Source organism: Pezoporus flaviventris, unplaced genomic scaffold, assembly GCF_033815535.1.
Source record: "Pezoporus flaviventris isolate CSIRO_AGI_PZ_B2104156 unplaced genomic scaffold, CSIRO_AGI_Pfla_v1 ptg000031l, whole genome shotgun sequence".
NCBI classification, from domain to species: Eukaryota; Metazoa; Chordata; class Aves; order Psittaciformes; family Psittacidae; genus Pezoporus; species Pezoporus flaviventris.
In genome coordinates, this window is record NW_026892579.1 from 37,574,580 (window position 1) to 37,587,704 (window position 13,125).

The window sequence follows — 13,125 nt, forward strand, 5'->3', positions numbered from 1 at the left end:
TCTAGGGATGTATTCAGACATAAAATGACTTATTTTCTATTTTATTGTTTAAAGATAGATGAAGCCTATTGCAGGGGAAGTATGCCCATTTTGGAGATACACTCACCATAAATAGGCAAGGTCAAATTTTCAGAAGATCTATTTTACATACCTGTTTCAGAATCATGCTTCTGTGTCTAGGACTAAATGGTCTCTGGGCTGGAGCACTGAAGAAGTTTACATGTAAAATTTCTCATTTGCTGTCAAGAATATCCTAGCATCTCTGGAATATGAAATTATCAGTATGACTGGAAAGTAAAAAATGTAGCATGTATATAAGTCTGCATTTAAGAGGACAAAAACCTGATTTACCAGCTACAGACTTGTTAATATAACCTTAACGATAGACAACATTTGGAACGGTTACAGAAGTGAAGAAGAGCTTGAGATGTGAAAGTAAATAAAAATGAGGTAATATACAATATGGTTTTACCAAGTTCAGAATCTGTGAGGCTAATGTGATACTTTCCTAAGAGAAGATAACTGATTTTCCAGACAAGTGAACTGCAGCAGATCTCGTCTATCTAGAATACAATGCAGTCTTTGAATATAGTGCCTCATAAGAGGTTATTAGTTCAACAGCAGAAACTAAGGATTAATACAAATACTATTATGTGTGTAAAGATCTGGATAAAAAAAGGCTATGTTGGGTGAAGCTGAAAGGAGAACTGGTGGATTGGAAGGAAGTCATTACACAGAAATTTCTCAAGGATCCAGCTTCAGACTGTTTTGTTTAATATTGTCATAAATAAAATGGGCAGAAGTAGACACATGCTAGCAAAAATGACTAAGGTCGCAAAATATCCTTAATGGAAAGGAAGATCAGAATTTAATTTGGTAGGAGAACTGAATGACCATGAGAACTGAGAGTAATAGTATTATTAGGAAAGAGTATTAATAGCACAGGGGGTGTGGTCATGAATTAGGGTCTGAGAGTTGGTAAGGTAATGGCTTTTTTTCTATACAAGACAGAGAATAAAATATGCACATATGTGGTCATGAAAAGAGCAAATGCTACCTTAACACATTTTGAGCAAAGTATTTCTAGTTGAGGTAGAGAGATACTTGTCTCATAAGGCCTCTGAGTGTTAGTGCTCAGCACTGAGAAAGATACATTTATAAAACTGGAAGTGGTGGAAAGAAAGATTGTCAAATGTTTGTAAGCTATTCTCTGAGGAGAAGCTGGAAAAAGAGGCTCAGTTACTTAGCCTTGCAAAATGGAGATTGAAAAAGATATAGTTAATCACCAGCAGGGGGAATGGAGAAGATGTATTTGAGTTAAATTAATGTTGGCACAAGGACATAAATTAATTTAAATGGGAAATTAGAAGAAACCTGGAGTTTTCTTAAACTGTGAATGCTGTGAAAATTTGAAAAGGCCTTCTAATAGAAAGAAGGCTGTTTTCAGAGGAACTGTAGCAGGTTATAAAAAAGATTGTGTTGCAACTTGTCTTCATTAGTAGATAAAGACTGGAGTTGATGATCCAGGAGGTATCTCAAGCATGGTGCTGTGTTCACTACCTTCCATTTTGGTGCTTATTGCCCTTATTTTCAGAAGAGCTCAAGATCTGACATGCTTTGCAGCCTGTTCTCTCAGGAAGTGTTGTAACTCTGACAATGACTTCAGTGCTCTTCATAGAATTAGGCTCAAAATTAGTTGTTTGGGTTCACACAAGAGGCATGCTGCAAAGCTAGGTTTTAAATGTAAACTTTCAAAGTCCTAGAAACATGTTTTAAGCATGCAACTATCCTTTCATCTTTGCACATTTCCCATTTCAGTCTTAACTGATCTATCATACAACTACTCTTCTGGCAGTAATCTAAATGGAAGATCAAGAGGATCTGTGTTTTGTCTGCTGTTGCTATGTAACAAAACCCATGGTACAAAAGTTACACAAAATGCATACCTGGTAATTGAAACACACATAGAATGCCAGGTTGGAAGGGACCTCAAGGATCACCTAGTCCAACCTCTAGGCAATGCATGACCTAGACTAGATGTCCCAGAGCCCTATCTAGACAAATCTTAAAAGCGTCCATACGAGATTTTGATGAGATATTTATGAGAAATGCTCAAATAGTGTAAAGCTATTGCATTTTGAAAACTGTGTAATTAATGTAGAGACTGATCCTATGCTGTTTGTCCTAAATATATACATATATTTACCTTAAACTCTTCATGTAGTTGAATATACTGTTCAGTTTCCAGGTTCTGTTATTTTTTATGTTTTCCCATTTTTCCAGATTCTGTATATTTTGCTTATATTGTAGATCACATGCTCATTTGGTCTTTTTGTTGTTATAGCATCGATGTGTTGGGCATTTTAGCAATATCTTGTGATGGTAATAATGGTAAAAATTTCGATTTAACTGAAATTAATCTTTCAATATCCTCAAAATTCTTGTTCTCTCCTAACGGAGTATAAATTTACGTCATTTAAGGATCCCTTGTTCTTTACTGTGTAATAAAACTTCTGTTTTTACCTCTATTTTTAATTTTCTGTTAGAAAAATTTCCAACTGATTATAAGCACCAAAGTTTTAAGGTAAAGAAATTTTTAATTACTGTGGCTTTATTGTTCATGGTAAATTGTTGGTGATCTAGTGAGACCCATTCTCCTTACCTGATTTACATATTAAGACCTATTTATGTTTTATATCATATGAGCTTCAAAATACCTGCAAGAAGGGCACAGGTGACTTCACTACTTTCAAACTCCTTACCTTCTTGGAGATTGGGAAAATCAGAGAAATACCGTGCATATTATTATTGTTACTAATAGTAGTTTATATTATCAGTGTGATGTATATACACACATTTTCTTTTTTTTTTTTTTGTTCTGCTGAAAATTGGAAAATATTTCAAGCAGGAACACGACTGTTTCAGCAAGCACGTTTCAGGGGAAACTGCTCTTTTTTGCACATAAAATGTACATTTTTTGACTGTTTTATTTTTGAAAAAATGTTCTTTTTTTTTTTGAAAAATGTTTCTCCATGTTGAGCTGTGCAAATCTCACATCCCTCTTAACACTGTTTTATTGGGAAAACTGATTATTTACTTCTGTTCTTTGCTTCCTAACTTAATACTAATTCTGTTCTTTACTATAGTTTCACCTATTGTGGACATGGATGAAATCAATTTAATCGCTACAGATTGCCCTGAAGCCTTTTTTAAAGATTGATTGTATCGTTTTCCATCCAGGGATCTGGTGCCAAGGAAGGTTGAGCAGAGAGGTTGCGCATTACTGTTTAAGTATTTTGTCCTGCATTGCCTACATCTGGAGGCAGTTACAATTAATTAATTTTTTTTCCCTACTCAGCTCTTCATCTGAAGCTTCAGTTTAACACGGAGCCTCTGATGAATACTCTATATAATATTTCACCCATAGAAACAACAAAGTCAAATGGCCATCGACAGCCAGTCAGCTGTGTAAGCTATCTGCAGAAATTTTCTATTAGAATGAAAATGATTACTTCAGTCTTATTACCAGATTAACATTTTTCTAACATCCCTCAAAGAAGAGACTTGAGAAGTAGAGGAAGCAGTTCTTCTTTCTGGATGTAATATAGTGGTGGCAGCATGTCTTAGCCTAAGACTTTCTGAAATACTTAAATCTGTGACCCCAGGCTCTGGTGTTGCAATTCTTTCTGATGGAATAATGCTGCTACAAATCCTAACCTGGAGCACTGTGACATGAAAACATACTCTTGTTATTTTTCCTGTACATGGCTAGGTGCAAAATGTGCAGATTTAGAACTTGTTTACAAATCCTTACTGAATACGCAGTTCGTTGACACCCAACTCTTTGAAATCTGGCTGCTCAAAGCATAAGACATATCCAACTTGTATTACATTGAAATAACTTTATTCTTTGGCCAAAAGAGAATTGTGACAAGTCAAATGCTTGAGTAAATCACATGCTTGAGCTGGCATAATGAGAAGAACATACTGATTGTCTCATGGTCATGGCGTTGGCAAGATGACAGTCTTACTCTCTTTCAATATTTGTTAATTTTTTGTGTGGCTTTTGTTTGCTTCTGGTCACCCAAACTGCCTAATTGTGTCTTTTGCATGTTAGTGAAGGTTTTCTGTGTTTCTATTTGGCAATATTTATTTTTTTTTTCTAAATCTACTTTTGAAAAAATACTGAAGCAAGAGATTGTCAAAGGTAGCCAAGATCTCCTTGAAATTATTAAAAAGTCCATTGAATTAGGCGAGCGCTTGCTTTTGATTTTCATTTGTGTATTTTAGAGGCATAATAAAATTTTCCTCAATACATGAATGGGCAGAAGAGGTCTTAAGCAGGTTGCAAACAGCAACTAAAACTTGCAGTGTATAGTTATACTGCACTATGCTCTGTTAGAAATCCAAATAGAACAAATGTAATCATAGAAGAATATCTATCTATGTGAGATACATAATGTATAACAAATATGTGCTACACCATGTGGTAAAAGTTTATGCCTAACATCTCTCACAGAGTGGTTTTACAAAGACACTGGCAAAAGACAAATAAGCACTGACAAGCCAGAGACCATATGGAGAAAGAAGCCATTAGAAGCTAAAATTGCATTTTCGGCCTCTCAGCTTCTGCTGACCCAATGACCCAATTTATTTTGGTTGGAATGTTATGCTGGTTAGCTGATGTTGCTTTGCAGATCTTCGCTTGGGTCAGGAAGTGCTGTAATTTAGAAGGCTTTTACCTCCTTTGTTATGGTAAAACAGAAGTATTGCCTTGTGAAACCACATTAGAAATTAGAAGATTAGAAAAGACTCATAATTGATGCTACTGCGTGACTGGCAATTGCTGATGGCTAGTTAGTTTGTGAAAAGTGACTGCTGAGTCCTATGAATATTCTCCTCTTTCTTAGTCTTGCCTGGTTTATCTAGTAACAGCAGGCTGTATGCTTCTTCTGAATGAGCCAAAAAATGCTGTTAGGAATGGTGCAAGAAATGCTTCCCCAGCGCTGCAATTAAATGCCGAGAGAGCTTTAATTCAAGGAGCTCTTGGGGTACCAGAGGCATAGTATCTTGTCCATGACTGCCTTTTGAGGCCAAATTAAAGATTTTTTTTGGCCAATATTCTTCAGTGAGATGGAGAATCTAATGGAAATAGCCCAGGAGTGCTGCAGGAGTATCTGGAGGGTATGTGGAAAAGATATTACCCTTCCCTGGCAGGAGAGGCTGCTGCTGCTGCTTTCAGCTGAATTATCATCTCAGCACACTTTACTTCAAATACTTAATCTGTAACTGCTTCAAGTGCAGTCATTTAATTACCAAAAAAACCCCAGCTTGAATAGTAGCCTTACTTAATGTAAATAATGTTAATTGGTTATAGTAAATGTAGTTCTAAATTTAGGTCATGGATTGTGCAATGTCATAACTAGACTACTTTTTAAAAGGGGGAATAATTATAATGTAAAAACCATGGTAAAAACATATTTAGATTTAATGAATGCCCTTGATTTAGAAAAAGAAATAAAAAGATAGTCAAAACCCCGATTGCACCAAGAGGCTTAATTTCCCTAAGGAGTCACATCTGGGACCCCCCACAAATCACCTCCCTGTGAAGCCAACATCCCCAGTTCCCTGGCCTGAGCACTGCTTTAAAGTGTTTAAAGTGTTGACTTATTTGCAGTCTCTTGCTCAGAGCAACATATTATTCCATTTCAACCAAGCATGCAGTAATTGCTAAATCTTCAACTTTAGGGAAAAGTTCAGAAAGTGACAGATATTTTTCAAGAAACCGATATTAGTTTTACTGCCATCATTTAGGTACTCCACATGGCGCTTCATATTTCTTATGCCACAAATCACCTCCCTGTGAACCCAACATCCCCAGTTCCCTGGCCTGAGCACTGCTGTGGCAGTCCTGTGCTCTCCTCCATCCCCAGCCTGACCCTGCAACCTGTGGGGCTGCACTCTTGTTTGAACGGGCACTCCATGGTCTGTTCTCTGGTCACCCTCCACTTCTGCCTCCTCCTTCCTCATGAGCAGCCACTCTGTGATGATCCCTGACTGAAAAGTTAATATCTATGATATTTTTTTCCTTTAAAGCTAATTAATTTTTACTTGCTGAAACAGTTAGAAAAGTCTTAATCTCCTGCAAGAATCAGATCTGGTTTTCTGATGAATGTTGCAGGCTTTAAAATGTGGGATACCAAATCTGAAGAAGGAAAACTGCATTCATGTTCTCACTGGTGTCACCACCACTTGCAAAGTCGCTGGAGTCATTGGCACTCTTTAGACCATCCCAGTTTTTGTGCTGCAAGTGTAATACTGCACCCTGCTGGAGGCGCATTTCAGATCACAGCTTGGGTAATCTGCGAGTGTGCAGAAGTACTCAAAAAAGTAACATTGCCTGAGCCTCGTTTATAATTTTATCTGCTAAATAAATATTTGCATTGGTAAGAGTCTAGTCCCATGCTCTAAATGACCTAAAAAAATTAATTCAAACACTGTTCTCATATATGCACACTTGCCAGCCTCCCTCTGCTTATGTTCTTGAAATTTTAGCATCCATTTATAGCGTATACATACACTGCAGTATAAACCCTTCCAACTTTTACTCTGTCCCCTTTTATGTCTCTCAGGGAATATAAGGCTGTAGATCTTCATCTCTACAAACTCAGAACATCAGTTCTGTCTCCTCATGAAGTAGAAGAAAGCACATCTTGCCATTAGGATGGTATTCTCGGGAAATGCCTTATTATCTCGTCCAGCTCTGAAACACAGCTCGACCACTTCCATTAGTTGCATAAGAAAGTAACAATGGCTGTAATGGATCACCTTTCTCATTATAGGGCAAGATGAGAGTCCTTCAGATAAGGAGTGGCCAAATTACAGGGTTTCTTTGACAAAGATAAAGACATTATAAACTATTCTTGGGTATGCACAGATAGTCATTTCAGTGAACAGGCCACAGGAGTCACACTGCAATGTTGTAATTTTTAATATATTTGTAACAATCATGTAAACATAGACAATACTGTGATATGGGGCAATATTTTGTGTTCATTCAGCCCAGCCTCCTCTTCTAAAAGTGTTTCTGCTGCAGCTAAATATTTAGTGCAGTAATACTTCTTTTACATTAATGTTGTAAAGGATAAACCACAAAATTCTAATTGACTATAATTAATATTTGTACATGTATATTTGAATAGCAAAAACTGTCTTTGTTGTATGCCTTGCTATGTTTAAGTTAAATTCAGTAGCACCGAGTTTCCACAAAAAAAGCCAAACACACAAACCCACATTATTTTTAATCTTAGGGCATCTTCTTTCCAAATGTATTATTTGAAAATCAGGACAGTTGCACATTTCATTTAGTTGTGTTTTCAGGAAAAATATAGAGGAAGGAGTCAGAAAGACAGCTTTAGCATGACTCCATCCAGTAACTGAGCAATCAATGGCACAAGTCAAAGGTTGTTTTATTTGCCTTTAAAGTCAATGAAGGAATGAAACTACTATAAAAGTATCCAGAGTTGAGAAGTCAAATATTTATTAATAGTGAAGGAAAGATTGAGCTGATAAGAGGGCTTCCAACAGCATTTTAGGTTCCTCTTTCAAATAAAATACAGTCAATATACTCCATCAGAGCAGTCCTCAGTTTATTAGATTCCTCTACTTAGTTCTTTGCAGAGTTCAATTTGTCTTACTGGTTTGTGTTGCAGTACTAAGGGCAGAATCTTCTAGATCTACGTATAGTGATGACTGTTCTTCCATTTCAGAAGGGTAATTTGTAGTAGAATAAATAGATAGTATTAAGTTATTTTTATCTCAAACTACCACAGTTCAGACCTGGACTCTAAAAATTGTTGCAATCTGTCTTGTCCAATGTCTATTTATAATACTGAAATTAATGTGTACTTGGTGGTGTAACATTGAGAGCAATGGTTAAGGTAAAAAACTTTAAACACTTTACAGTGGGGTCTTTTTTGCCTGTTCAGAGATGCTGACAGCAAGGTGATGCAAAGCGAGAATATAGCTGTTTTTCTTCCAAAAATTCTGTTAGTTACAGATTCATCCTTAAAGAAAACCAAACCCCCTACAGTTTATTTTGCAGTGCAATTTAGAAATATGCTGTTAGGAATGAATGGGCTAGAAGTGCTCTCAAGGCTGAAGCTGTCTTATGTGCTGAGAACTGGGAGAGTTAGATCTTGCTGCCTAGTGCTGAGCGTAGAAAATTTCGTTGATTGTCCTGTGACCATCAACACTGAACAAGGCTTAAACACATTGTTTCACCTGTTCACAAACTTGATTTTCTGCTTATTAACAAATTTCTGAGATATCAAATATTTTCCAGGCAGAAAATGTAGTAGTTTGACTTTTATGTGTTTCCCAAGACATGCTTCTTTTAAGTACATGAACTCACAAACTCTGATCATAGAGGACTATATATGCCTTACCAGCTTGTCTTTTGAAAGCATGCGAGGACTCTTGATTTATACAGCTACTCACTTTATTTAACTAAATGAGATAGTGTTATTTATTTTTATTCTATAACCACACAAAAATCTTTGAAGTAATATATCTTGCTTTTCAAGGAGTCATGATATGTAGACAGAAGTAGCTTAAGAGGTTCATTCAGATTTAGAAGCTGTAATTTATCAAGTACAGCATACCTAGAGAAATTAGCTTGATGAAGTTAATGCTCTAAACTGAATGTTATCCTCTCCCTTTCTGGATGCTTTTAACTAAGGGAACATAAAGCAGTAACTCATAGATTCAGGTTTACAATATTTGGGAACATCAGCAATTTTTACATCTGTAACTTGTCTCTTTTAGGTGAAAAGAGGGACTAGCACATCCCTGGAGGAATTTCCTATTTCAGACAATGCAGTAAGCAGATCGGATGGAAAAAGTTTATTTTCTTCATAAACCTGATCCTACATTACAGAGTTATAATGTCAGGTTTTGTGTGAAGAAATACTAGCCACATATAAAAGTCTTTTTCACAATTTATCAAGCCTGAAAATAAAGCATTATTTTTATTTCCTTTAAGTAATCGATTACTTTTTTTTTTTCCCTAGTGGAATTCATTATGTTTTGCTCTGCATAACCTTTCTGTAACAAACCTGATTGTAGGAGATTATTTCAGTGTGCAAATTGTGCATATATAACTGAATTTATTGGTTTAGGTCTTCTTTCATGCTGGGTGTGATAATGATTCAGAAGGCTGCAGAAGAGAGCAAGCATAAATTTGGTAGAACAGTAATTATTCTAGACAAAGGAGAAATATTCCACAAGTACACAACAGGAATATGCGCTGTTGATTGTCTTTGGTGCAGAAAGAAGTAACAATAACATGGTGTGGAAGAAGTTTGCTGCTAGCTAAGGTTTACATAACCATATTTTCTAGTGGACGAAATTTTATTTAAAACTACTAAGCTACTTCTGATGGTGTGAAGCTGCCTATTTTTAGTTACACAGGGAAACACTGAGTTCAGAGGTACTGGATAGGGGCAAAGGGAATGAACGTGATCTGGATAGTCACTGAAAAGACCAGCTTAGGGCAAAGTAACAGATGTTTTAAAATGTAGTAATAGGCAAAGTGAAGTAAAAATGTCCGCACAGAAGCCCTGAAAGGCCTCCCTACTACCAGAAGTTGCAATCTGCTTAAAAAGATTTGCCATTTTTCTTTCCTCTAGTACTTCAAAATCAACCAAATTTCATTTTATTGAGATTTATAAAAGCAGTATGTGGTATTTATTCTGTTTGATTCAGGTACCTATTCTGCATTTACATTTAGGGTGCTCAATGAAGCTGTTCAAGTATGACGTACCTAAGATTCCAGCTTGGTGAGGTGGTTCTCGTTCAGAGACTATTCGTATCTGTTAAACAGACTTGTGTCTTAGCACTGGTGATTTTCATTGGGAAACACTTTATTGAGTACTTCTGACAGTGTCCTTCAGGTTAACGATAGCTGTGTTTTGCAAACTGCAGGCAATACATGGGTTTTGTTTCAGATGTATTGTATGATTATACTCCTGATATATGAGCAAATAGATCTTTAGCAAAATCTGCATCTACATATGTGGAAGATTTCCTCCTTTTCTTTCCCTTTTTTCATCACTATGCTTTTCTTCATATCAAAAGAAAGTCTTGCATCATGTTTCAGCATTAATATGCCCCTGAAGTAAAACAAAAGAAAACAAAAAGATGTTCTTGAAAAAGCTCTTGAAAAGCACTTGAAGATTTCACAAGTAATGGTATGCTTTATTAATCCTGAGGAAAACCTTGTAAAGCAAGTAATGATACTTTGCCACGCTAGGTGTGTTTATTGCAATAAAGGTGTAACATTAAATATTAAAAGAATTATTCATTATGAGAGTATTAAATTGAATTTATACAAATTTTCTAGCCAATTTATATAATTTTGTATTTGTCATAACAAAGAATGGTTATGCTGTCTGTTTATATATAGGCGTTAATAAACATATATGGATTCACATGAAGTAGAATTTTGAGGTATGAAATCTACAGCTTCGATTAGAAAACAGCATCATCTTATTTGTATGGCTCTTGAGGGGTCAGAAACACAAGGCTACATTTCATGTGTCTCTTAACTAGGCTGCTTACCAGCTGACATTATTCTTTGATCAATTACCTATATCCATCATTACCAAGCTCTGCCTTAAATCTGGAGGTCAGTGGCCCTTTGCATTGTGATTCACAAGACCTGACGTCCCCTCATTGCTTAAGGAAATTTCCCTTCTGTTATGTTGCTGACCCAATCCTTGCTTCCATTTTTGCTTGCAGTTCTGTCTCGCGCTATTGTTTTTGCTGATCAATCTCCGCTCTCCTTGGTATGTCCCTGAAATATTTCAGCTTGCTCTCCTTGATGTTCTGGGAGCAGTAAATGGTTCTTTCTGCACTGCTGCAATATATGCTCATTTGTCTTCTTTCCTGCACTGATGTCTTCAATGTATATCAGCCACACAGGATCTCAAAGGACTGATGACTTCATGTTTGCTGCCTCTAGGATGCAGCTTTCACAGTTATACCTAGCAATAGATCAAATTGTCAGTGATTGTACCAGCTTGACCTTTATGAGCAGGTCTCCAACCTGCCCTTTTCTCTCAGAATACCTTTTAATTTAACATCTGCTGAGTATGGCATAGCCAACCTTATCTAGATGTCACCTTGTTCAGATGTTGCTATCTTTATGCATCGTGAAGACTAGTGAGTCCCTACATCTTTCCACTTCTCTCATACTTCTCTTTCATCTAAATAAAATGAATTAACATCTTCCTGTCTTATCCTTTATTGCTATGTCAGACCCACATTTTTTAATCAGCTTAATTTTCTGGCAATAGTCTATCATTACTGTAAATTCAACTTTAATTTGAAATAGACTGATTTTGGATCTAGATTGAAAACTCTTCACTGCCAGATTTTTTTTCCAGGGGCAAGTATGCGTATCCTCAGTTGGAAGTTTTTAATTTTTTAGTAAATTACTTATATTTGCTTTCATAAACAGATTTTTTTTTTTTTCCCCAGAAAATTAAATAAAATAATTAAAGAAATAATTTCAGGAAAGTCTCTTGGTTAATGGATAGTACTCTGTGTCCTGGGTTCAGCAGTAGCAGTCATGTTTCTCCTCCTTGGTAGCTGGTGCAGTGCAGTGTTTTGACTTTCAGCTCGGGAAGAGAGCTGATAGAAATGTTTTGGTTTGGCCAAGGACTTTGTGAGCCTCATGCTCTGACAGGGAGGAGGGGAAGCCAGGAGGAAGCAGAGACAGGACACCTGACCCAAACTGACCAAAGAGGTATTCCATACCACAGCACGTCATGCCCAGGAGGTAACTGGGAGTTAGCCGGAAGGGCTGGGAGACTGCAGGGTTGGAGGAGGTATCGGTCGGAGCTTGGTTGGGCTTGGGGGGGCGAGTTATCGGTCAGCTGGTGCTGAGGTGTTGTATTCTCTTCCCTTGTTATTTCCTTTATCATTATTATCATTGGTGGTAGCAGTAGTGATTTGTGTTATACCTTAGTTACTAAACTGTTCTTATCTCAACCCATGGGAGTTGCATTCTTTTGATTCTCCTCTCCGTCCCTCCGAGAGCGGGGGGAGGGCAAGAAAGGGGGGGAAGTGAGCGAACGAATTACCTGACTGGGTTTAAACCAGGACAGTTCTTTTTGGCGCCCAACGTGGGGCACGAAGGGTTGAGATAACGACAGATTTGACTGGATTAATAGTCATTCGTCACAATGCTGATTTATTGGGTATCAGAGTTGTTCTTGATCTCACAGCTTCAGACCGTTGTAACTTACGTAGAGCCGGTATTTGCTGTGTTAGTGTTTATCAAGTGTGGGGCCTGGGCTAAGGTTCTTGTCTCACTGTGCTTTATGGCAATGGCTTGTAATACGGGTGGGCTCCAGCAGCAGGGCGGGACGGACGTGGCCGTGGACTTGTACCTGGCCGTCCGGCTGCTCTTCACCGTCCTGGCCCTCACCCTACTCTCCATCTTCGTGAGGCTGCGGGGAGCCGAGGGGGAGCGGCCCCGGGAGGCGGCGGCTGCTGAAGCGGCCCGGGAGAGCGGCCCCGGGGACCAAGCGGCGGCGGGAGCGGGGCCGGAGGCCGCCAGGGGACGGCTGCCGGTGGAGGAGGCCGGGGCGGTCGAGGAGCAGAAGGAAGCGGCTGCCGAGCAGCGGGATAAGGCGGCGGAGGAGCCGAGCCCCGCGGAAGAGCCGAGCCCCGCGGAGGAGCCGAGCCCCGCGACGGCCGAGAGCATTCCCCGGCAGCCACCCGCCGAGCCTCAGGAGGATGCAGGAGACCACGCAGCACTTCCCAGCAAGGCAGAGGAGGAAGAGCTGGACTCAGGAAAAGAGAAGCCGGTGGTGGGAGAGCCGGCAAGCACAGCAGCTACACCAGCCCCAGTGACAAGCACAGCAGCATCGTTTGAGAGTTCTGAAGGCTCTGAATGGCCTTTGGGTATCCTTGGGACCTGCCTGCTGATTGTGGTGGGGATCAGCATGTTGGCACACACACAGACTGTGTTCTACCCACAACCATTTTGTCTTATCTCAAAAGTTAAGCAGAGTCAGGTTTGGGTCTTGTCTGGGGTTAGACAACAATATAGGGGGA

General features: G+C 38.5%; 1 long non-coding RNA gene across 1 annotated transcript in view; it reads left to right on the forward strand.

Annotated features, from left to right (window-relative positions):
• Positions 1-3,145: 3,145 nt before the first annotated feature.
• LOC133272630 (uncharacterized) overlaps positions 3,146-13,125 on the forward strand; it is a 30,028-nt gene continuing 20,048 nt past the window's right edge. Inside the window, exon 1 of the long non-coding RNA XR_009744499.1 lies at positions 3,146-3,272. This is a non-coding gene — a long non-coding RNA (uncharacterized LOC133272630). The remainder of the gene's footprint in view (positions 3,273-13,125) is intronic.